The 25,879-nt window shown below is 38.6% G+C and overlaps 1 protein-coding gene across 2 annotated transcripts in view; it reads left to right on the top strand.

Moving 5' to 3' along the window:
* Positions 1–25,879, top strand: part of PRKCE (protein kinase C epsilon) — a 292,898-nt gene that overhangs the window by 214,559 nt on the left and 52,460 nt on the right. The window lies entirely within an intron of this gene.

The following is a 25,879-nucleotide window of genomic DNA, read 5'->3' as shown; positions in this document are numbered from 1 at the left end:
TCGTTTGGTGGGAGCATAATAAAAGCAGTTTCTGCAGGCTTAGTCTCTTGAATGGTCTACTGTGTGTTAAAGTGTTATGGGAAATTCCATCGTGTATCGGAAACACATTGGCTGTTGAATAACTTAACGGAAATGGGATGTAGCTGTACGTGTTTGTGGATACAGACAAGAGAGTGGCAAAACGAAAGTGTTGTATAAAGAGTTTTACTGGTGTTCAGGTCATCAGGATTATTGGAAAAGATGGCATATATTTGGACCGCAGCAGTCATTCTTGGTGAATAACACATATATTTTACAACCTGACAAATTGTCTGGACTCAAAGAATCTGAATGTCAAAGCTGCCATTAAGCTGCCACTGTTGTCTAACTATGTCACATTAATTCATAACTCTTGTAAAACCTATTACATGAACTTAACATCTGTAATGTACAGGACACAAAAGTTGTTGATATTTAGGAACTGCCTGCTGGAATGGGTATATGGGGGTTTTAGTAGAGATCCAGACTTCCAGTTCTTGTGTGTTTTGTCTCTGAATAATCTGGGCATTTTGAGGGCTACATCACATTTTCATTTTTATAATGGAATTGCTTGTGTGACTCGTTGGCTTTGGTGGCTGCCATGTCAGAGTTTCACTTGACGATCACATTAACACAGAAGATCATTGGTTTATTTCCCCTTTGTTAGAACTTTAAAAGTCACCCACATGTAATTGGTGATAGTGAAAGTCTGCAGTACCAGTCACATTCCTGTATCACTAACAGAGGCTGCCCAAGAGGAGCCCAGGGGCTTCCACAATTCCTCTCCCTGGAGCAGGGGCCTTTCCTGGCCAGTTCTCCAACTGCACTTCGTTTTGTAATCCTTTTTCCATTAGTGGTTGTTGTCTGTCCTAGAAGAGGCTCCATTCAGACTGTAAAACCCTGTGTGTATAGTTGGCAATCCCCTCTAAAATGGATTTTTAAGAACTTTGCTTGGACAAGGACTGTCAGGAGTTTGGCTGCTGCCTTCAGACTGCAAAGATCATCTTCATTTATTTATAGAATGTCTGTACACTTTATCTTTCATATCAGGACTATTTCTTACTGGGCAATCTGTCACTTGGTATTTTAAATTTGTTTTTGCTTGAAGAGTAACTTGAAGTAGCAATATTTGGGGAGATCACTCAGGAGTTTTAATTTCTTGGCAACACCTGCATCTGAATTACTGCCTCTGAGTGGAGAAAGTCACTTCTGAGCCCTCCAAAGCTGCTGGAGCATTCATTTTGGTCCCTGCCACTCCGGCTTTTTTTTCCTTCTATTTTTGATAAGTGTGAAATAAATGCTGAGGTATCCAAGCATGGAGGGGGGGGCCAGTTTCTCTGAGTGTATCTATGTCCTTACATGGCACTAATCACAATAGTGTTTGTGCTAAACATTCCTCATCTATGCGGCAGCATCATGATATTTAGTTACTTTTTTATTTCTTAGAAACATTTTTTGCAACACTTTGAAATTGCTCTTTCATTTTTTCTGCAGCAACAAGTTTAGAAGAGAAGAGAGGATTCCAGCAATGAATAGCTCCAAGAAACTATGCTGGCATACAAACTATCTTATATAAGAAGTCAGATTTTTTTTTTTTATTTCCTCTCTTTTCTGCCCAGCCCCTTTTCTGTGCTAGTCAAGGTCTTTGTTATAGCAGTAGCCCAGCTGGGTGCTACTTCCTCTGCTTAAGTGAAGTTCAAGATACCAGCTGCTCTTAAAAGAAAACTGCTTATTGTTAAGTTCCCCTTCTTCCCCCTGCCAAGGTTAAACATGTCCCTTCTCCGTCAGCACCTCCAATGTAATGTGTCCCCAGATATTGTGGGGCACGCCTTCAAGGATATAAACCTTGTCTTTACCAAGTTACCTGCTGACTAGGCAAAAAGATAGACAACAGTTTCTAAAGTTGGCTTAATGTAAGCCAGCCAAGATCAGTTTCCCTACCTTTGGAGGATTTTTCCTATACACAGATATAGTGCAAGGTGAAATTCTCACTCTCTGGAATTCATTGAGGACTTTTAGGAAGGTGTTCGCTTTAGTTTTCTGATGCTTGCCTGGCTCTCTTAATTACTATTGTAAGGAGCGGTATCTTTTCCTCCTCCTAAACCTCTTAAGGTGCTGTATAAAGGCTTGTACTTTGAAATTTTTAGTACAAAAATTTGCATGATAGCTCCCTGAAACTTTTTACTCCAGTGATTCACTCACACATCCCATAGGAAATGGTCGGCCAAGCATACATTAGTATCTTCTTCTTATATGCAAACAGCTACTTTTAAAGAAACTGATCACCTATCCTTTAAATGTTTAGCTTAAAAACAAGCACTCTATAACCTTTCTTCAAAAGTGCATCATGGTACGCTGAGGTAAAATCACATCGCCAAACACTCATAAGTTTAGGAAAATTCATTATTGTACTGAGATTTCCTGTGAGAGTATTCCTTCTGAGTATTCAGTGTAATGCAGTTCTTAATTCCATGATTGTGTACATTTTTATCTCAAGCCATTGCTGTAGTAAAAGAGGAGGTGTCTTTTTCTGCATCTGTGATAATCAGTGCGATGCCTTGTTTACTTACCAGATGTAAACCTTTTGCTGAATTATTTCCCAGCCTGTGTATTTATGGTTCTTTTTCCATACTGCCTGAATGCTTCACAAAACAATAAACAGAGTGGGAGCGGCTCAAACTGCTGTGACTGTTTTACAGCTGGAGACCTTGAGTTCAGAGGGATCACAGCCATAATCTTCAACAGTTTTGTTTTTGTAAAGATTCACGGATGCCCAGATTCATTCTGCCTAACTGTAGCACTGAAATTGGAGATAAACTCTGTCTTCATGTAAGGAGCTGAGATTGACAAGGCTCCAAAACTAGGCATCCTTATTAGCTGTCTTACAGCTGGATAGAATAAAATTTGCTCAAAGCATATTGATATATTTTCAGTGTTAGTGTTTTATACTCTATGAACAGCACTTTTTCTTTGACTTCAGGCATCACTGTTCATGTCCACTTTTAAATAAGAGGCCTGACTTGGTTGGGTTGATGATGTAACCAAGGGAAGAACAGACTCCTTCTGTTTAGAGTGATGATTAATTCTGAAACCATTCTTTCCCCAAAGATCAGCTTCACTTGTGACATTTCCTTAAGCTTTTCTGTGGTAATGAAGTTGGGTTTCAGAAGAAAACATAGTTATCATTTAGGTAAACAACATAAAACTGCAGACTAAAGAGTCAAAGGGGGAATAGATGAGGCTATGTAAGCATTCTTAATTCTGGCGTTTCTTGGATTTTGAGTCTTTCACTGCTTCTGTAATGCCATTTTACATATTCTTGTGTGTAGTTTTTATGTTTAATTACAAAACACATATACACTGCTGTATGCATACATATGCACACAGTGATGGGAAATCAAACTTAGTTCTTTAGCTCCAAATCCAGCTTTTACTGCTATGAGCAATTTCACTTATTTCAGGGCTGTACATAATTTGGCCCTAGTTTTAGCTACGTCTTGTCTTTAGAGTAGTTTCACATATACTGTCTATTTTCTTCAGGGAGATTTCTTTGGCTTGCCTTGACCGCATTTACTAAATTTGTTGTTTGTATGTCTCCAGTAACATGAAGTGTACAGCGATGTCTGAAGCCTATCATAAATTCCTTTATCAGAGTGATTTCAGTAACATATGTGCTGTTGTGTGATTAATGGAAAGTCTGCTCTTTGATGACAGAAGAGTTTAAGTGTTATTGTCACCTCCTAGTTTGTATGTCATCACATCTATTCAGAGTCAAGGGAACTGAAAGGTAAAATTAAGGGCTTTTTCCAGATCTTTCAATAGGTCATTTCCAATTTAGGAATGGTTATGTTATATTTAATGTTGATGTGGTGTTTCACTATATCCAGCATTCTTTGTGTTTTCAAGAGTGCATAATTAACAGCATTTAACATGGGAAGCTTGTGTTGACCAGGGATTGCTGTGAATCTGTAGCACACGTCTTTCACAGTATCATTTGCAGCCCTGGTGTCTATCTTGGCTTTGGATCTTCTCCTGCGGACATTGTTTCTGAATTCACATCTCTCTTGGAGAACCACAACAGGAACTGTCCCTCCTGTGGAATCCTGAGAATGCTATCTGAAGTGTTAGTGTAAGCTTATCTGTAGCAAAACAAAAAAATAATTGTTGGCTTTTTCTAAGCTTCTCTCTCATCTTTCCACCTGGCCAGTGGGAGATAGTGTGCTGGGCTACCATTTAATATGCATCTGTATGGCACACAGTGAACTGATCATGCACTTTCATTGAAGCAAGAGAGGACTGAAGTTATGTTTATTGAGTCTTTGTGACAGGCCTCAAAGGCTAAAAAAAAGCCCTGTCCAACAATAAGTTAATTTTGAAAGCACTGTGTTTAATTGTAGCTGCTCTGTTTTTCTTAAAGCATTTCTGGAACTGCGTGTGAACTGTAGTTAAAGATTTTTAAAACTTAGTTACCTAAAGCCAAGTTCCTGAAAGACAGCTTAACAAACGGGCAACTTGTTGAAAAGTTGTTTGTGAAAATTCCAGTGTCTGAATCCAGTGTGAGACAGAAATTTATGTATTGCATTAAAATAACTGACAGTCATTTTCTACAGAAGGTTTCAACAGATTAATATTGCATCATAATGTTGTTTATTTCAAGTCAGTTGTCCAAAGCAATGCTAGATATTGCAAATCCATCAATACTTAACATCTTGCTGCTGTGCTCAGTCGTAAAATATGTGGATGGTAAAAGTGTCAATGTTGTTTTTTAGCCATTCCCCAGAATATTCCATGAATGGGAAAAAAGGAAGAAATCTAGGCGGACCAGAACTGTGAAACTCAATAATCAAGGAATAGTGGGTTTGTTTGGTTTTTTGGGTTTTTTGTTTTTTTTAAAAAAAGCCTGCTGTATTATCTCAGAGAGAGATAAATAGTTCACCAGAATTATCTGCTAAACTCTCCAGAAGAGAGCCAGCACAGCAAGTGACATAGTCCCCAAAGACTGTGTAAAGAACACCTTTCAGGAATAAAAGAGGATGGCTTTACAAGCAAAATCTAAAGAAAAACACATTCCCATTCTCCACTTTACACCCAAAATCACACTTGAAGTATAGTCTGTTCAGTTAAGTGATGGACATCTGTTCCTAAATAGAAGCTGCTGATTTAATAGTTTCCAGTTGCCAGAATGCTCTGTATAGCATGAGCTGGAAATACTGAAATATAGTCAAAATATTTCTTATTGATGTGCTGACTGCAGGAGAACTAGGCCCAGTGGAAATCAAATAGTGAGCTCCTCTGTCTGTCATCTGTGAGATAGTCTGCAGGTAGGAAAGAGTGATCATTTGTTAAGAAAAAACTTACCTGTTTTTTCCTGATGGAAGAAATGCTGATCCACCTCACCAGGATGGCACAGAGCAACTGATGCTCTAATGAGAACTGCTCGAAGTGTGTGATACGTAGGGCTTGGATCCCCAGATACGCGATTCATGGAGCCTACTGAAAAAAAAAAATAAAAGAAGAAACAAACGGGATCGGGATAACATTACATTTAGATTCATGTGCATTTCTTATTTCTGTAGCTTAAGCTGATGGTAACAGGATGTGTAGTCTTACCAGTATCTGTAGTTTCTGTTTAACGTTATATATTAGTTGTTTTCTTCAGCCACACAGAAGCACGTTGCTTTCTGTTCACAGAGAAATTAATAGTACAGAGTCTGACTGTATAATTAGTGAAATTTCTTAGGTCTGGAAAATATAGTTCAGTAAATTTATTCCTTGGCTACTTTTCTCCTTCACCCCCTTCCTCATTCCAGGGGGTTTGCCTCAAAATGTAACTCTGCTTAGAGAGTAAGTTCTCTTCTGCCTCCACAGATAAGTAACATCACAAGGCTCATGATACTGTTCTCGTTCCTTCAACAACTGGACTCTACTTTTGTAGCAGGGAAGAGAATTAGTACAGCTCTGAGTAAAAGAATCATCTAGTGTTCTGCTAGCTGAGCAAATATTTATTAGGTATACAAAAAAAAGCAACTAGTTTATAACCGATCATATAAATCTCAATAAAGTGACATAAAATTAGATGAAATTAAATGATGTGCTACCAGAAGAAAAGTTAAAAACTACTGTTGTGTTGTCAGAATGTTTATTGCTACTGATTCTGATCTTATTAGGCTTTACATAGTTCACTTTTTGTGTGTGTGATTTTATTTAATGTGCTTTGAATAAAAGTGGTCTTTTTCTCTTTTGGATTCAGTGAAAGGCTTTTAGAGCTTTGTAAAGTTTTAAACAGGATACAAATGAGGAGTGATTGATTTAGTATGGACTAGAAATTTTCTTCCTCTGCATCCCAAGTAGGAATCATGTCAGAGTATTTCCTCTGTCTAGTTGGGGTAGGCAAAAAAAAAAAAGGTTCTTTATCCTATCTAAGAGTTTTGCTTCCAGTCTTCGTCAGACTAATAAGATTGCAACCAGTACTGAAATCAGAAAAAAAAAATCTTGACAATTCAGCTTCATGTATCTTTTAAGTAAGCACAGATCCATTGATTCAAGTGAGTTTTGACTTGCTTATACCAGTGAATAGTTCATTATTTTTTTTTTTTCACATGAGATCATATTACCAAAAGTTCGCCAAGAACTTAATACCGTGCTGGAGTTGGATTTGTAGAAGCTTATTACATCTTGTGACCTCAATTTACTTAAACTTACATGTTTTCTACTCTGGTAAGACACAAATAAACCAGCACTGGAACACTCCACAAGCTGCAGAGAGCACAGTGCAACTCAGGACACTGCCATGGCCACCCCTTTCCAAAGGGTAAGCGCCTTGTCCCGCCGTAAGCCAAGATCACCCTGGCAAAGGTCCAGCAACTCCTTGCGTTGCGATGGAAAGAAACGCTTGGAAGCAACGAGTTCACTGTCCAGGATGTTAAATATTTTTTCAATAAAACAAGACTGCATTTAAGTAAGGTGAAAGGGAAAAAAAGTGGCAAGGCTTGCTGTGCTGGCTGACACAGAATTTAGCAACTATAAAGGGCAGAATACTTAAATCAGGTCCAACCTGTCTCACTGTATTTTAACCATCATATCCTCTAGTTTCTGTATAATTAAAATTAAGTGGATTTTTTTTCTTTTAATCATTTAATAAGAGTAAGCCTGAATGGCATCATCCTGCGTTTGGTTTTATTTCCACAGTATAGTAGAATCTCACATAACAGACCCACAGAGGTCCAAGATCCCCGTTTTGCTCGTTGCAAAGGGGCTGCCTGGAGGCCTTAGAGTAGAATGAAATATAACACACTCCTGCAGTCACCAGGTGGTGAATGGACCCTTAGCGATTGTTGCCAGACTGCCTTTAGGACTCAGGGGAAACCTTTGATATTACACTTAGACTCTTTTTCTGGCGGGGTGGATTTAACTAAAGTTCGATGGCTGGAGGAGAAGGGCATCTGCTTTCACTCAGCTGTAGGGCATTATCATGTTGACATTGGGTCGAAATTATTTACTTTGCATTTTTTATGGTTTATTGATGTGGAGATTGTAGAACTTAAAATTTTAAATGTTTAGTGAAAGCAATTGTTCTGTCACTACTGTCTTGGTAGGAGTAAAACGTGTCTCATTTATAAGTAAGGAGAATATGAGAAGTGCAAAAGAAGCTGATGATTATGCTGCCTCTGATACCTTGGTAACTTGCACTAGAGTGGAAATTCACCCTAATGCTCCACTGATTTCAAAAATGAAAAGGACTTGTAAGGTGAAAAGACTAAAAAGGTTCCACAGTAGTAGTAAATTGCTTGTTGTGTTAAAATGCTCGCTAGGCAGTACGTAAAAATGGTGCTTAAATGGTAAAGGAATTATTTAAATTTTTTAATGGTAGAGGAATTATTTTCTGCCTTGGACAGAGGGACCTTCCTCATTCTTATGGCAGCTTTGGTGCAAAAGATGTCGTAAGTCTGAACTTGCCAGGCTGAACATCTTTCCTTCTGCTGTGCTCTTCAAGTACTTTTAAAATATTTTCATATTCGGTAGAATTTCAACAGTAATACAACTTGCAAACCACAGCACACATCCTCTGAAAATGCACATCACTGGGTGCGGTCTGTGCACTTGCTCGCAGGCTGACTTCACACTTAGAAGCACTTTGTCTGAATGATTTGACCAGAAAGCACTTTGAAGCCAGCAAAGCTGTATCATCCTAGAAAATAACCTAATAAATACTGATGAAGGACTGTTTCTAGCAAAGTAATCACTTTAGCAACAGGATAATAAATGTAGAAAAAGAAAAAGGAGGCAGAAAGCTAGGAGTTTTCTTTCTTGCCCTGGCATCGTGTTTTTGTTTTATTTTCTGAAATACAGCAGCTGAAATAATTTTATTGTTTTATTCCTGCTTACTGCAGACATAGAAACATGTTTTGGTTGGTTTTAAAGTTAGAATGAAAAAAAAAAAAAAAGCCCACCTGATGGGGGAATGGAAACATTTTTTTTTAGAGGCATTTGAGGTTCAGTGAGTCAATGGTGCGTTTATATTTTTTCCAAGGTACAATAAGTGAAACTAAAAGTGATCCCTGCCACCAAAGTAAAATGCATATAGTTTGAAAAATATTTCAGAAACAAAGGTGGTTATGCTTTGTTGTGGAATTACTTTCTAATATTATCATTTTCACTTTCAAGTATTCTCTTACGAGGATAATCTTATACAACTATAGTGTTCCCATATGTCGTATGAATCTATGTAAAACTCATGTTGACATAGATACCTTTACTTTGAAAAACTTCAGGGATTTTGTTTGGGTTTTCTTGTGTGTAGTTTGTGTAGTTTGTTGGCTTTTTTAATCCACAGCTTGAAATCAATCTATTTATGTGTGTGTGCATCCCTGGCTTTTTTTTCTAGTATTTGAGTGCAAACAGAACATACATACAGGTAAAAGACCCAGTAAAATAATTAGGTCTCATTCAGCAGTCAAATCTTCAAATTGACCTTTCAATCAATGCAAAGTCTGTAGATCCATGTGACTGGAGGCTTGGAACCATAATGAGCTTTATTCAGAACATGATATTCTAAAGGAGATTTTTTTTTTTTTTAATGCTCCACTACACTCTTGAAAGCTTTTAATGAGACTTTGTGATTGATCAATGGCATTTTTTGATTATGATTTGTATTTGATCTGCATTGTTGCACGTTAACAGATGTCACAATTCATTGATAGATGCAGAGGAAAAGGCTTTGAAATTCTTTTTCAGAGTTGAAAGACGCCTGTTTGTTCTTGCTTTTTCCGAAAATTTTTGTTTAAATATTTTCACGTTAATGTTAGTGCATTATTCCTAAATTAAGAATGTTTAGAGCCAAGTATGAATTGAAAGCCTGAAACAAGGTAATCTGCAGTCTGTTTTCCAAAATAAAGTGAAACTAAACATGACCTTTATATTTTATGCTATCATTCTTCTTTCGATCTGCTGCAATCATAATTTCAGTCTTTGTTCCGATGATGCCTGTATCACCTCCTTCATTGTTCTTTTAAAATAATTACTATAACAATGCATTTATTCTTCAGATAAATTTCCACTTTCACTAGGTTAATGATCTTTAAAAACAAATCCATTTTATATCTTCCAAGCTTTTTTGTAACCTATGAAAATAAGAACTGACCTACCGTGTGTGATCTGTGATCTGTCTAATCCGTTTTGTTGCTACTGACACTATGCAATAAAGAGGCTATTTAGAGAGGACATGTAGTTGCCCCTTTCTGCAGTCTATTCCCTTCGTACTTCACCAGCATCCAGAATTGTAGAGGGATGTTAAAAGGGACTTCTCTGCTTTCTTCCTTTTACTGTCTGCTTATGGATCTATTATCCATGAATGTTTCTAATCTCTATTTCAAGTAGCTGATACAGCCTGCCTCCACAGCTACAGCAGTGAATTCCTGAAGTTCCCTAATCACTATGTGGAGAAACACATTTTTTACCTGTTTTACGAGTTTCACCAGTGCCCCAGTTCCAGTATTACAGGATTTGGTGTACACCAGTTCCACTTTCAGCTGACCCGCTGCCTTCGTGATTATGTGAATCTCACTTGTATTCTTCCTCAGCCCCCAGGTTTCAGTCAGTTCTTGTGTGGCAGCTGTTTCATCCCTGTGACCATTTCAGTGACCCTTCTCTGTACTCTCTGTACCTCCACTGTGTCCTTCTCGAGTTGTGCAGGCCAGAACTGCACATGATATTCAAGATGTGGGAACACAAAGATTTTATGTAGCAGCAGAGTAGTGCCTTCAGCTTTTTTTCTCAGTGACCTTCCTGGTGTTACCCAATATTTTGTTGGCATTTTTGAGTGCTGCTGCACCTTGGAGAACTGTCAGCAAAAGCACCGTTTCTCCAAAGTTTTAACTCTGTTCCAAGTTCAGCATCGTGTAGCTGTGGTTTCAGATATTTTTCCCCTAGAAAGAAAGTCTTTTTGCTTTACAGTTAATCTGTTATGAAGCTCTTCACCACCCTTTTGCCCACGCAGTTTGAGTGATCCTTTTTGGAGTTTTTTTAACCATTGGCACAGCATCTAACTGTTTGAAAGGGCTTAGTAGGATCTATGTTGCATCACCTCACAAGCGTTCCTGGGTTTTGGGCTAGACTAAAAATGGTGCTCTCAATATTATTTTCCAGATGTGGAAATTGATCATTAAAAAGTCAGAAAGTTATTTTATTTTTTTCTGTTTCCACTGTGGCATCACACACCATACGCTCACTACCTCTGGGGATTCAGGGGACAGTTGTCCTCACAGGTGGTTCAGGTGAGGTATACACCTTTATGTTGGTACTGACGTATGGCACAGCATAATGGGTAGTGGCAGGGCAGGATTTAGGCTGAACCATTTACACTGTGCCACTGTCCTGGGTGATGATGCCCCATTTTGTATCATTTGTCTTGAGGCCCTTTTTCTGGGTAAGGGAGACGTTTCAGTCGTATGTGCAGTGGGCTTTCCACTCTAGGAGTCCTGCACACACGTTATTGCAAATCTGAGTTGGTGTGAACTTGGGTTTGCATTAGCCCCTCATTTCTTCAAGATGAATAAATAGAGTCGTTTTGAAGGGATTTTAATTCAAAGATTTACTGAAATTGTTGAGCAAGGTGTGTTTGCAGACTTCATGAACCACAGCCAGGTCTTAGTTTCTGAGGTTAATTTGTTCCATCCGTTGGGTAGCATTATATGCTTGTAATGGCATCAGATGGCTGAAAATTTTGTGGCAGTAAAAATACAAAGAATCCAGTGTAAATTGAATGTTTCCACCTTGTAATTGCTCTCTCTTGTACTTTGAAGCATGTTACCTTTTCTATTTAACTTGGAGTTAAGCCGTTCTGACCTGGATCCATTCTGTCATATCTTTAAGTATTTTTCAGAAACCTCTTTCCTTCTAGATTTACAAAAAAGTGGTGCCACTTAAGTTATTTCAGTAACTGTCAGAATAGGAACTTTACTGTATTCATGCAGATATGCATTCCTTTTTCAGTTTATCTTACAGTGCAATGTGTTCTGCGAATTCCTGATACATACATCTTTCTTTTTTATGGGCATTCTGCAGAGAAGTAAACTGTCAGGCTATTCTGTAATCATCTTTGATGTTGCAGTAAATGCTGTGTTCTTTAAAGTTTTTTAACCTTTAACCAGCCAAAGAACAAATCAAAGAAGCAGATTTCTAGATAATTTTAAAAGGCTATAGACACTGTAGATAAGTTGAAGTCTGTGTTTGCTGTGTATCAAAACACTTTCTCTCTATGGGGAGATACAAATTCATTGGGCAACTAGCAGCAAAACTTAATTTAGAGACCTCATAAAAAAATAAATGTATGTCAAAATATGCAATTATTTCCACATACAAGCATGTATTTACAGTTCTAATGTTTTAAATTAGCCATGCTTCAGTATGCACGGAAGATGCCCAGTGAATACGTGCAACCTGAAGCCTCCATCCCTATGCTGCTCCAAGCAGCAGGTGCAAATCTGGTCTCACAAAGGCTTCACCCAAGTCAGAGCTCAGTGACTGCTGGTACCGTCCTAATGGCATCACTTGATGTGTGTGTCGCTGCTTGTTGCTTCAGGGGAAACTTGCTGATTCAGTTTTAAAAACTACTAACATTTTACTGGGTCTTAGAGTGAGCTCAGCCTTACTCAATCCAGAGCAAAGTCTTGATCTGTGACCTGTAAGGCACTGGCCGTCTCCACAATAAGCAAAGGCAACTCTCCCTCCGCTTTCTTTCCCATAAGGAGCTTGCCTACTGATTCAGTCCTGCAGGGGACAACCTGTGCTTCAAACAGGATATCTTCCTGTACGTGAAATTCCAGGGGACGCATTGTACCAAATGCTAATTGCCTTCCCTTGGAGATATAAGTGTAATAACCATTTTTTCAGGTTTGCTCACACTGTTGAAGGTAGATACGCACCATCTATCAGGGAGGCAAGGGCCAGCCTGAGCACCAGCCCTCACCAGCCGGCACAGACCCCTGGGCTCTGACCACTATGGGCAGAGCTGGGTGCTGGTCAGGGTGTCCATCAACAGCCCCAGCATGGCAAGGGGATGAACCAGGGCCAGGCGTGCACACATATTGCCCTGGGCTGGGCTGAAACGGGGCTCCCGTGGGCAGTGCTGAGAGATTGTCCCTTGCCAAGGGGCTGGCCAAGGACATTGGGGCCTGCAAGTGCCCTCAGGGCCCTGACTTCCACTAGCAATTTTGTAAACGCAAAGAAAGTCAAATGCTAAATTTGAGGCTACAGAGAAAGATAGTGCTCAGCTTAGCAGAAAGTCCTGTACTGACATAGCCTGTCAGTCGTCTTCTCACTGTGTCAGTTCATGTGGTAGCTCTGTACATATGCCGACCTCTTACCATTTGCTGAATAGGAGAATCTGTGCATATATTAGTTATTTTGAAATAGATGTATTTATTTGACTTTGTATTAAGCATGTTAAATGTTAACTTTTTTAGTCTTTATTTATAGTTATAATTTCATTCTCACTTGCTGTTGTATTTCTTTTTGTTTTGGGGTCTATTCGTTTTGTTGGTTCCAGTTTTTTTCTTTCAAATCAAAGCATAGAACACTGAGTTTGTGGGTACAATGGTGGTGTATACAAGAGACACAAGGGAGAGCACATGAAGGTTAAGTTTCCCTCCCTGGCAGCTGCTCTCTAGCAGAGCAGGCTGTCTGGTTTCTGCTTAGCCATAGAGACTGCACAGGGATTTGCTTAGAACATTTACCCAGGGTGGGTAAACGGCTGCTCCATCTCCCCATGACGAGGGAAATTTGATGTTGTCATGTTTCCACAGAGAGATTTCAGAAAAAGCACTGAAATGTTGAGAAATTATTTTATATTATTGCTATATAATGAATCTGTGAGGTGAACTGTTACCTAGGGCAGCCTAGGGGTAAGAAAGGTAGTGTAAAAGGAGATGGAGAGAGAACGCAATTTTGTGTTTGGCCTAACAACACATCTTTTAGTCTTTTTCTTCCCAAATAGCCTGATTCAGTGATAGTTTTGTTGTTGTCCTCTCTGAGTGAAGGATACACTTCCCAAAGTGTTGATGAGCATCTTTTCTTTCATCGCTGCAGTCAATGTGATGCGGCTCACTCAATGGGAAATAGGCTGGGCACCTGTAAAATGTGAGGCATAACTTGCAATCCCTGGAGCTCAGCAAAGTGTGGCAGTTCCTATGGCTGCAGCAGCAGCTCCAGCACTCAGCAAAGGCTGCAACTCGCTCAGGTTAGGCAGATATTCCACAAGCACTTTTTTTCTAGTGTTGCTTTCACTAGTTGTGTTGCTGTTTCTCCCTGTACATTCTGACTCTGCTCCTTCCTGGCACATACTGAGTCCCTGTGCAGAGGAGATTTCAGTCTGTATTACTAAGTACAGTATCAGTGGAAAGTTGGTCTGTCATTTGGTCTTGTTACAGTATTTTGTTACGACTAATAATAGTATACATTTGAGTTCAACATATTTTTTGTATATGTACAGTCTGAAGGACTGAGCATGAATTTGAGGAAATGCGCATCAGCATGTTAATGTGTCTGTCACTGTTAGAGTGCTATGAATTCATACCTGTAAGAAAAGAGGAGGTCTCAAGAAAAAGCTGGAATTAGATATTTCTGAATGGAAACATTTCTTAACTTACTTTACAGCAGTAACACATATATTTTTGCTGTCATAATTATTTTGTTTTGGCTCAGCCAAGTTGCTGAAAAGAAAGTATCTTCTGTAAAGACTGCAAAATAATACTATGCTGTTTTTCTTTAATGTGAGTGGAGATGCAGTTACTCATTCTAATGTCTCGTTTTAGGGAACTTTAAATCCTCAGCAAGGTTTTGTTAGTGGAAATGCGACTATTTTTTACTATTCAGAACATCATGTTCAAGTAAACTGTAGAGTTTAAGTTATTTCTGGCATCCAGGGCATAGTTTGTGAACTGATGTGACAGTATCTCATATAAATTTTCCATCTGGATGATCACAGTGCAGTAGAAGTTTCTTGCTGTGTTGTCAAACTAGAACCAACTGTTGTCACTGGCTGACCTTTGTTTTTAAGTACATGGGAACATTACTGAAACACTTCACATAACAGAGAAGAGCTGTTTCTGTGGTAGTGAATATCTCTATGTTGCCAAAGACTTCATTCATCTCCTCCTTTTGAATGGAGCACAGGGCTCCCCCTCCTCCCCCACCACGAATTTTCTAAAAGTACAAATGAGCCAATTCCTTACCACTTAATCTCGCAAAATGTCCCGTAGGAGTCAGCGGCCTGGTCTGATGAACAAAAGTTGGAAAATCAATTCCTAAAACAAGGCCAGAGAATGTTTTTTCGTGTTCTGACTTTTGTAAAATTGCTGAATGCAAAATACTGGGTGCTGGTAGGTGCATCAGTGAATAATCTTACACTTTTTTTTTTTTTTTCCCGTTGTGCAGAATGATTGGGTCAGTTATAAGAGTAAGGAAGTGTGAAGAACATGTAAAGAAGTGCTCTGATGGGAACATTGATTATCAATGACTTATTGTCATTGGGAGGAGACGATAGTCAGCTAGAGACTGGAAAATTACCAGCTCCAAAGCATGAGGAGATTATACTGAGACATTGGTAAAAGCCCTCTATTTAATGCTCATACTTTGTTTCCGGAGTTTCATGTGGTGATTCTTTTTCAGAAAAAATATTAGCTGCGAGGCGAGCACCAGTCTTTTCACCCACCCCCCTTTTTTGCTTATGCAAAAATAACGATTTAAAAGCAGTAAAGAATATCTGGTAGCAAATGTTTCTGTAACACATAGAACATCATAAATGGAATATCTAGGCGTTATGTGCAGAAGCTGGTGCTACTGCAGCAGTTTTCCAAAGCTCATTCTCACATTACGGGGAATGGGGTTTGAAAGCTTTTGGAGAATACTGGTTGACTTCTTTCTTAATAAATGCACTAATGGTCACATCGTGCTCCTATTAGCCAAGTTAACTTACAATACAACATATTGAATGTTTGAATAACTTTTTGTACCTTTCTGCATTGACTTCTTTCCCTCTACACTGCTGGCAACTCTGTTTGTGGGCAAGTACAATTTTCAGCTGGAAGAAGGGGCAGGTTTTTCCAGTGCCTAATTCTGTAGAGCAAGACAACTCTGCTTTCACAGGCTGGTGCAACGACAAAAATTTCTCATTGCATGGGGAGAAATGAAAGCTCTAGATATGTATGCTTTCTTTTCTTACAAAGATTTTAGCTCTATGGTGATTTTTCTAAGTGAAATTCTAATTCTGAAAATTGAAACAGTGAAATTTAAATATAAAATATGCTCACTCTGCCGTAGTGCCCATTTGATTCAGTATGCCTGGGCCTCATGTATGTGATTGGAAATCATATCTCAAAAGAATTCTTTGTCTGGGTAACTTTTATACAAGTAACTCATTGGTAAAGAAATTGTAGTTTCATCCTGGATCATGACTGATGGTTTAATAGATCTGAGAAGACAACTTCTGTCTTTCAGTCAGTTGATTGCATTCCTAGAAACAAAAAGCACTGATGCAATACATCATGACTGTGATATAAAAACTTGCTCACTCAGCTAATTACTTCTAGTTGTTTTGTTTCAGCAATAATGGATAATTTCTCAGAAAATGGTTGCCAGATGAGTATTTTGTCCCATCATTTTCATTATCTTCCTTAACTGGGTTCCTTTTCCTTCTGATACAACTGCTGCTGGGGCAGCTGGCTGCATTTCCCAGAGTGTTCTCTATTAGTTGTAGCATTTGATGCATTTCCCTGTGTGCTCAAAGACATAAACTAGATACCCAGACAGCATAAGAAAATAGGAATTATAAAGACAAGAAAGGTCCCAGAACCAGCCTAGAGGCTGAGGAGACACCTAGGACATGTGCAATCTCTGTCTAAGCTCCTTGGTAGAATATAGATAGGTTAAAAGTTGTTCTTAGAAGTTCTGAAGTGCCTTCAAAAACGATATAGTTAGTTCTAATTGGAAGACAGTGTTTGTATTTTTTCCTATAAGAATCAGAACAAAGGCATATTAATTGCTGCCTGCACATTGTAACATTTTCTGCATAATGACATTTTGCAGGCTTGATATAATTTTCTACCATGTGCATCAGGCCACTAAATGAGCGGTCTTTAAAATTATCTCACCAGAACAGTTCTTCTTTCCAAAAAACTCCGAAAGAAGATGAGATCAAAGAATTTCAAAAAAGGTGCTTTTCACAGCTTATCTGTCATCAAATGAAGGTATTAGGGAAATGGCCTGAGAAGCTTTTCCTACTTGATACCCCTTTTGAAGTGACTGGAACTACAAAACACACCATTTCTGTAGAGGGTTCGGGTTGTGTTTCTGCCTTGTATGAGAGGAAGGGCACAAAGAACACGTTACACCAGCTGGACCACTTCTGGGGTCCCTGCTCTCCGGGCTCGCTTGGGCTTTCAGGGAGCGGGCAGGGATCAGGGTTGCCAACCCTTCCCTGAGCTTGCCGTGGAGCTCCCGGCTACCAACAACGCAGCTTGGGGCAACCTAAAAGATTTGCGCCAACTAACCAGAAAAATCCAGTGACAATGGAACACGTATCTCTCCAGGGCAATTTGGGGTAAAGATTTTCCCAAAGTCTTTTTGTTTCAGTTCATTTCTAAGGTTAGGTGGTACAGGATCGAGCTGATGAAATGGCAGCATGTGTAATTTGATCTGCATCTTCATTGCATGCCCTCAGCTAACAAATTCCACATATTACAGCATTAAAAATTTAATCCTGACCTAAACCCCATCCAAGCTACGGAGAGTCTCACCACTAAGCCCTGTAGATACTCTGTCAGAACATTAGATATTCTATTACAGGTGTCACAGAAAACATTCACATACGCAAAAGGCGCAATATCCGTTAGTGACTGGGAAGAACAAAACCCCAGAATTGTAGTTATTTTTTAAAGCTGGAAGAAACTAAGAAAAAAACAAAACCAAAACAAAGTCTAGTTAAGAAACTCAAGTAGAGCTAGAATTTTATGTCATTCTCAGTGAATAAAATGACAACTCTATAGAGAGCAGGCTGTCAACTCTCCACCTGTTTCTGTGCTACATTGAATTAGTCTAAATTTTATATTTTTTTAAAAAACAGGGTTAATGAACCATAGTTTCTTTTTATTTGCCCTACTATGAGCCTGATACACCAACTAATCCAGTGCTTCATAAACTTGGTCCAGATAGTAAGCTGATGGAATTCATTATCTGAACAAACAGTAGGAAGACAATATTCAAACATCAGGTATTTGTAAACTACACAGGGAAAATTTCTGTGTCAGGGACGTAACTTTCATCTGTTATTCTAATGTGCATATGGTTGTTAGTTGCAGATTCTAGGGTATAGATTTTCTTCATATCCATACTTTATTGTATTCCAAAATTAATGGTGCAAATGAAGATCTGTACATTTCAAAAGTCAGTGGATTTTGCTGGCTGCAGTAAAGTGGGATTAGATTCTTTGAACGATGGAAAGAATCAACTAAACTTTTCTAGAAGCGTTAGTGCTAAGGGGATAAACAAATGGCACGTTTTTTCACTACTAATTTGGGAGAGGCTGGCTTCTCTTAATTTTGGACAATTTTAAAGTATTCTCGGACCTGTCTTTGGAATAATCATTAAACAAGACTTGATTTTTGAATGCCAGTCTAGGTAAAACCTAATCATCCCTTGACATTTTTGGAAAAGAATAGGTGATATATACAAGGTCCTGGCTAATGTTTCCTGCATTGAATGCTAAGTTGTGATTTTCATAGTTGTGTGACCTACCCCTGGCACATGGTAAGTCCCCCACCCACAGCCAGCCAGTGTATCTCAATGTAAATACACTGGCCATATTTTCCGTGTGGAACAGCACTATGGGATGTGTTAGGGGCATGAAAAACTTGTTAAGAACCCCATTCTGTTCAGTATGAATTCGTATTCCACAGGGAGGCAACATAAATCTCCCGTGACGAAAGCGACATACCAGGTCTGCTTTATGAAGACTGGAGATCTCAGACAAACATCTTGCTTAATAACCCTTTTCCAGTGACTCACATTATATATGAGTAAATGTTACAATGCAAGTCTTTACAGTAACACGGTCTAAAGCTTTTGAGAACCTCTGTACTGATTCTGAAAATACTGTTTGGAAACTCTAGTTTATTTGTAGCTTTTTCTGCCCCTACACATGGTATGGAATGATAGGATAGAGAGGGTTTTTCTGAGTGTCTCAAGGACGTGTCTCAAGGAAGTGTCTCAAGGAAGGCCAGCTATTCTTGAAACCATTTTCAAGACTTTTAAAGAGTTTCTTATCCCATAGGTGCTCAATTGACATAATGTCTGGGGTCTCTGCGAACAGAGATATTTTGTGATCAGTTTTATAAAATCCAGGAAAGTCAATAACCAGATCTTTACAGAAGAAACAAAGGTGGAAAGCACTGAAGTGTTTCTCTGAAGGTAGCATATAACTTGCAGCACAGCCAGGAATTGATATTGTGAGTAAGGTAAGCACAAGAAGCAATGCAAATTATTCACAGCACTGGAAAGAGTCCTCAGTGGTATTTTCTGTAAGTACTGAAATAGACTGCCAGTGGAGGCCAAGCCGTGCTTATCAGTGGTGATTTTTAAGAGCTGATCAGATTAATTTCAGGAACTGATGCCATTTTCTGACCTGCGAGGCAGAATATGTTCAAGGAACACTCTTCACTGCTGGCTTCTGCTGCTGCCGAGGGGACCAAGAAGGGAACAGAGCATTTCTGGCACAGCAGGAGACCTCTTCACAATGGAGTGCAGCGGAACCCACGTGCCCTCCAGCAGGCCAGACTAGCAGAGACTTCTGCTTCCCAGGGCTTTGTGGGCCAAGTGGAGCCCGCTCAGCAGGGCCGCTCATGTTCACGGTTAGGTCGCTGGCTCGCAGTGCCCAGAGGCTGACTTTTGCAGCATTGGCAAGGTTAGTTCCCCTCAGCCTGGGTACAGCTGATCCTGCCTGTCAGCTGTGGGATAAGGTAGATGATCCAGTTTGTTGTGTGGTTCTCTGACTCTCTCTGGCCTGTGTTTTAGCTTTGAGGTCATTCCTCCTTTCAAGGGCAAAAAAAAATTGATTTGAAATTGAATACTGGACAAAGCTGAGGGATAAGTCCCTAGCTATAATAGTATTCACCAGCTTGAGAAAAATTTCAAGTGTCTCGTTGCCAAAAAATAAACCTTTAATAAAAAATATGTATGCATGCATTTTTTTTGTTAAGCGGAAGATGCGAATATCCCCTGTGAAATTTGAGATAGCAGTTCCTATGTACAGGGCATTTATTCCAAGAAATATGGGATTCATAGAAATTGTTCCCTTCTTATTTGGAACTCCTTGAGAGCACTGGTACAAAACAGGAAAAACAACACAGTTAGCCCTGAGTATAAACACTGGAATCAGAGACAGATAACATGTTGTAGTGTCCTGTTGAAGACTGTTACTGTAAACTTCAAAACGGAATCAAATGGAGAGGAGAGAGCTTTTTGTTGTTCTCTTTAGTGTTGTACCTGGTTTATCTTTTTTTTTTTGTATTTATCCCTCCTAATGCTGGGGATTGTGGAAAATGAATCTGCCAACCTTGTCAGTCTTCTGCTCAGGGTGTTGAAGGTTTGCATATAGGTTTGTGTGCAGTGTGCCTGTGCAATTTCCATCAGAAGCAGGAAATGTTTATTCAAGTTCTGAGGGGTGGAACAGTTGCTGTAGTTTTAGGTAACTTTAAACAAACTGTTGGAGCATCCTGTTTAAATAGAGTTAAGTAACACAGTTTTGTACTAGCTGGAAAATAATTCCATACATGCATGACATGAATAAAATATCATCTTACGGAGCATACCAAAGTTGTGATATATCTGACGTCTTGTGCAATAAAAGTTACATCTTTGAGTTTTATTTTGCAACAAGTTTGGTGGCTAAACCTGTTCTGCTATACAACAGTACTCTACTAGAATATGAACTATATTGTATTTAAATTTACCTATAGTTAATACACATATTGGTTTCCTTGATATCTTCAGTAGCCTCTGGAGAAATCTGATTTAAATACGACTTAATGAAATTGGGAGAAAAAAAGTGTATTCACATGAAGAACTTAAATTAGGGAACTAGTGAGAATCAGCAAGAATTTATTCAAAGCCAATTGTATGAAAACGTAAACGGAGGAAAAAAATGGTAACTGGAGTAGGCTGGTAAGATTTATCAGGTCTGAATTTTACGTGAGGAGTCCATGTTTGATGCTTTTCCTGAATTCTCTGATTTTACGTGTTTTAATGGTTGAACTGGGAAGCAAAAACTAGTAGTGAAAAGATTTGTTCTCAGGCTTGTAGCATGGATGCATGTCTCAGATTTGAAAGTGAGAGACAGATTGCATTATTTATTTTTGGCTTGTAATATTTCAGTAATGAGGTTGTCCTGAACTGCATATTGGGTCACCCAACTGCTGGGACTCATTTGAAAGAAAAAAAAAAAAATTGTACTCTTCAGATTGCAGTGGTAATTATACTTGGCCTTATGTCTATCAATGGATTGTCCTTAAGCTGCAATCTAATGTTAATGATATTTTAATTGGAAAACAAACAAAAGACGGGCAAGTTAATGCCTGATAACAATTTTTACAAAAATCTTTTAAGGGCTACACATTAATTAATGTAAACAATACATCAAAGTCTTTCCATGTCTAAGCTTCCATACAGGGTTTACGTAGAAGCTTGTTCCTCAACAATGGTATTATTCCACATGTAAACAACTAACAGACCGTATAGTGTCATCTGTTAAATCAAAACTGATTGGCAAGATTATCTGGTCTTACTAGCAGGAAGGTCTTGGTCATTAATTACACCTCCACAAAAAGGAGCTGGATTGAGTCTGTAATCTCCTGAGAGTTTATTACTTTTGATATTTCTGGAAATCACCCCCTTTTCTCAATTAAAAACTTACACATTATTCCAAAAGAAACAAAAGGTAGAAGCTCTATCCAATGGAACTCATAACATCTAGAAACAAGCAAATATAAGCTGGTAGGGAGTGTGCATCGTGTATAGGCTGATGTTTACGAAACATATATAAATAAAACTAAAAATCAGAGAATGGTTTTGAAGAGACAAGACTGTGGTAATAATCAGAATAAAGAGTAAAGGATTAGTTAGAAACTACCGCAGAGCTAAAGGGTGGCTATTTTGAATGTCAAGGAGGATGAAAAACAAAATTAGGGCACAGTTAAAGGAGTGGAATAAGAGAGAAGATGAAACAAGATTTCTAGTTTAAGTGACAAGTGTATTTCTCCAGATAGTAAAAGGGACAGAGACTAGAAGAGAGGTTGCTCTTAGAGTCCAGTTTTGAAAACATAACTCATGCAGGAGAGTATCTCAATTAGGAAAATCAAGGGGTGAGACTGGAATAATAGAGACGTCAAGACGGGCAGTTATGCATTGCAGTATAGTAGGTAAAGCCATACTCAGAAAATACTATGGAAATACAGAGTGAAGTTGAATGTTTTTTGTCTTCTAGCCTATTTCATTCCCCTTTGGTTTTAAAATCTCTTATCCATGCTCTCTGCTGGTTTTCTTTCCATTTATTATTTTAAATGTTCTCATTCAACTATACCTTTCAAGAAATTAAAGGAAAACCAGGTATGAATAAGGGCTAAAATAAATGCTGTAAAAGAATGTAATTACTTCAGAAAACATATTAGCTTGTTTTGCAGTTTTTTTTTTTTTTTTTTTTGCTTTATAGATGCCAAGAGAGGATTAATCTATAATGTCTTTGCTTGTGATTTTGCCTTTTATTTCTTTTTATATAATTAAAAGAGTTCCCAGGACTGCTTGACATTTATTTTGTTCACCAAAACATACTTCTCAAATGTTATGAAAACAGAGTCCAAAACCAATGCAATCCAAACCAGAACCATTCCATTTTCTCTTGGAATACAGTCAATGGTAAAGTCATACCTTGTATCTCATTTTTAACTGAGTAAATACTGTGTTGTCCCTTAATGCATAATTCTTTAGGGCATTCACTTTATATTCTCCCACTTCAATATTTGACTGTATCGTGGTGATAAATGTAGCGAGATGCATATAATCAGGCATAATACAATTATTTCACAATTGCTGTTTCATAATGAAATCCCCTCTGCACTGAAGTCACAGAGGTCTGTGTGTGTGCTTACATTATGACAGAATGGAAATAGAGTGTTAAGAACCTATATTTTGATCATTAACTTCTGATGAAAGACAAGGAAAAAAGTTTAAGTACCAAATATCGAAATAATGTCCCTGTTGTTGTTCAGGTTATGGGAATCAGGAAAAAAATGGACTTATCAATCTCAGCTCACATTCATCATATATTTTCTTGTCTCTTATATCCTCTTCTCATGCAAATTTGAGTCCCAACTGACCATGTCATTGTCCTGATCAAAAAACAAACAAACCACCACAGAGGTGTTTTAAGAAAGTAGTTTTCAGGGGGACTGAGTATATTTCATGAAAAAATGGGCATGTTGTGCATCTTATTGCTTATCCCTTGTTAGTGGGTCACAATTAGTATTTTTCTTCTCTCAGAAATCAAACCCTTTCCAAGACTCATTGTAAACAGAAAACAGAACTTTCAAACTATTTTTTTTCCTATGAATTTTCATGACGAAGCTGAAATGCGCACCCAGGAAAGCTGGAAAAATAACTTGAAATATCAGTATATAGCAGAAAAATACAACGGCAGAGCAATTTCAGTCACTGAGCTGTTAAATCTGGTTTTAGTAGGTATACTTCTGAAAAGGTAGCCAACTAAGCTGCAGAATCTGCCAGAAACACCCCTGCACATTGAGAATGGGATGTGCGTAAATAGGAAGATGTGAAAGAGGGCAGGAGAGTTAGCGCTCTGCAGCTCTGGGAACGGTGCTGCTACTAAAGCTTTTGTTCAGGCTGTATAACGACGCGATATTCTGCCAAACAATGCAAGTTAAATTTTTGGTTGGCTGAACTGGAAATGTCCTACAAAGGACTGAACCAAAATTAAAATTACTTGAAGTTTGAACTCAACACAATTTGTGGTATTCAGAATCAGCAGTTAGGCATTTGGTGAACATTGCAAAAAACACGGGTTCTGTTCAGATCGAACAAAGAATATATAATGTAAAAATGATATTATGTATATCCTGAAATGTTAGGAAATGACCATGATCTAAACAGCTGTGTAAACCAGCCTTCGTGTGTACGTGTTTGTGTACCATCACGGGCAGCTGGAAGGTTGGTGGTATCACCATTGGGAGCAGCAGCTCCCACCTCCATGGCAAGTTGAGGATCACCGTTTGCAAGTCACAGTTGTGAGCTACATCACAGTCACTTTGCACTTTGCATTAGCATCGTTTTATACTTACGATGCAGGTGCTGAAAAAAGGTAGCAATGTTGGGAGTGAGTATGGCTGCTCAGGTGAATGTGAATTGTAGGTTCCTTGTCCTGCTTGTGCCCACTCACGTCCAGACTGTTGACTTTGGAAAGGTTAAAACAGCCATGTAAGAGGTTTCAACTTCAGCAAGTGTTAGGAGAAGTTACTTCAGCCAAACTTTAGTCAGACGCTCCCCAGCCTGCAGGCCAAATGGGTTTTGTACTTGAAACACTGAATCATATCCACGTGAGAAGAGACACTTGTAGTGAAACTGCTCTTCAGAGAGGACACTTGGTCTGTAGTGCAGTGATGGGGAGCGTAACGAAAGACAATGCCTGCATCATCTCCTTAGGGATGGTGTACCCTCTTGTGTTACATTACAGCACCAACGTAACTATGGTTTTGACCGACTTCTTTATCACAAAACTGACTGCACTGGGTGTTGTCCTTAAACTCTGGCTTCTGAAATCATAATACCATCTGACAGCTATCAGATTTTCTTTTCAAAGCATGGCTGTAATTCTCATCGGTTCCAAAGAGAAAGCAGGAAGACGGCACAAGGACCCATATTTTTGGTTAAAACAAGCAAAGGTGATATTTCAAGCCTACAATAATATTGAGAAATCTGCGTAATGATGTTGAGTGTTTATTATCAGCACTATTAAGCATTGCAAAAAGAACAATGGCATGGCTCTAAAGCCATGCTCTTTTGGGTGTATGATACAGCCAGAAACCTTGTTCTATTCTTTAGTAGGTTTTCCTTGCTAGGGAATGGTAAGAAAAATGTTGGAAAGTGTACCAATGTTGTTAGCAGTGTTTTACCAAGAATGCCAGTCCACCTGGACCCTGAATTTGGTCCAGTCTGCCAGTTTCTGTGTTCCCAAGATATAGAGGGAAAGGCACAAGGTTTTTTTCTGCATCCTCTTTCTGTAATCAGCAAAGTGTCAGCCAAACATTTCTAGCCTCCTCCAGGAAACATCCCTGATAAGTATAACATTTAGGCACTTAATGAGCAGGATTAATGCACATGCTTAAGCTTAAGGATATTTTTAAGTGCCATGCTTTGAATCTGAGCCCTAGACTAGATCATTAAAGGCAAACAGCAAACATTTATGAATTTCTGGACTCATATGTATAAACCATGTAATCTGCAGGCCTGGATTCTCTTGTGAGAGGTTAATTAACTTCCATCTTCTGTTGGTTTTGCTCATCCAAAGCAACGCTGCATCTTGTCTCCTTTTCTTCAACCCAGCACACCAGACACGATGAGCTAGAGCCAAACTGCAGCTGACCTGGAAGCTGGAGATCCGTTCTCCACATCACATGAGAACTGCCTCCACCTCTGTCTAAACTCTTGTACATATAGATGTAGGTGTTGTACAGTAAGGAAATAAATAATGTACAAGTAGGCTTATAAATGCAAAGAGTTGATGATTTAGGGCTGTTAGTACACGTTAGGGAAAACTATGAAAATTTACAAGAAACATTTACAAAAACGGTATCTGAGTTATATCAAGTGAATGTGTGTCATTTCTTTGCTTATGCCTTCATCTGCATTGTCACTTTAGATCATAAATGTTTCAAGATGCCACACACACAGTTTACTGGTATTCTCTCACTATTTCACTGAGTGCTTAACTTTTGGATATTTTTTCTGAAACACCAAAATGGGTGATTGCTTAAGAATCTCCGTTGCTGTTCTCAAGTAAAGCTCATTTCTCATTCTCCGTCATGAAATAAGGCTTGAAAACTTGAACTTTGAAGCAATGAACATCAGAAGAAAATAAACATAATTAGATATGTATTTTAATAATGTAATTATATGTCATTGTCTTATGAGAGTTTGAGGCAATTCAAAAAGTTGTATGTAAGTGGTTTTGATTCTTAGCACTGGTTTTTACAGCTTGACAACTGTAATTAATTTTTACATAATTTGGGAAAGATACTTTGCAGGC

Source organism: Caloenas nicobarica, chromosome 3, assembly GCF_036013445.1.
Source record: "Caloenas nicobarica isolate bCalNic1 chromosome 3, bCalNic1.hap1, whole genome shotgun sequence".
NCBI classification, from domain to species: domain Eukaryota; kingdom Metazoa; phylum Chordata; class Aves; order Columbiformes; family Columbidae; genus Caloenas; species Caloenas nicobarica.
Note: the sequence above shows the minus strand (reverse complement) of the source record. Positions and strands in the feature narration are given on the sequence as shown.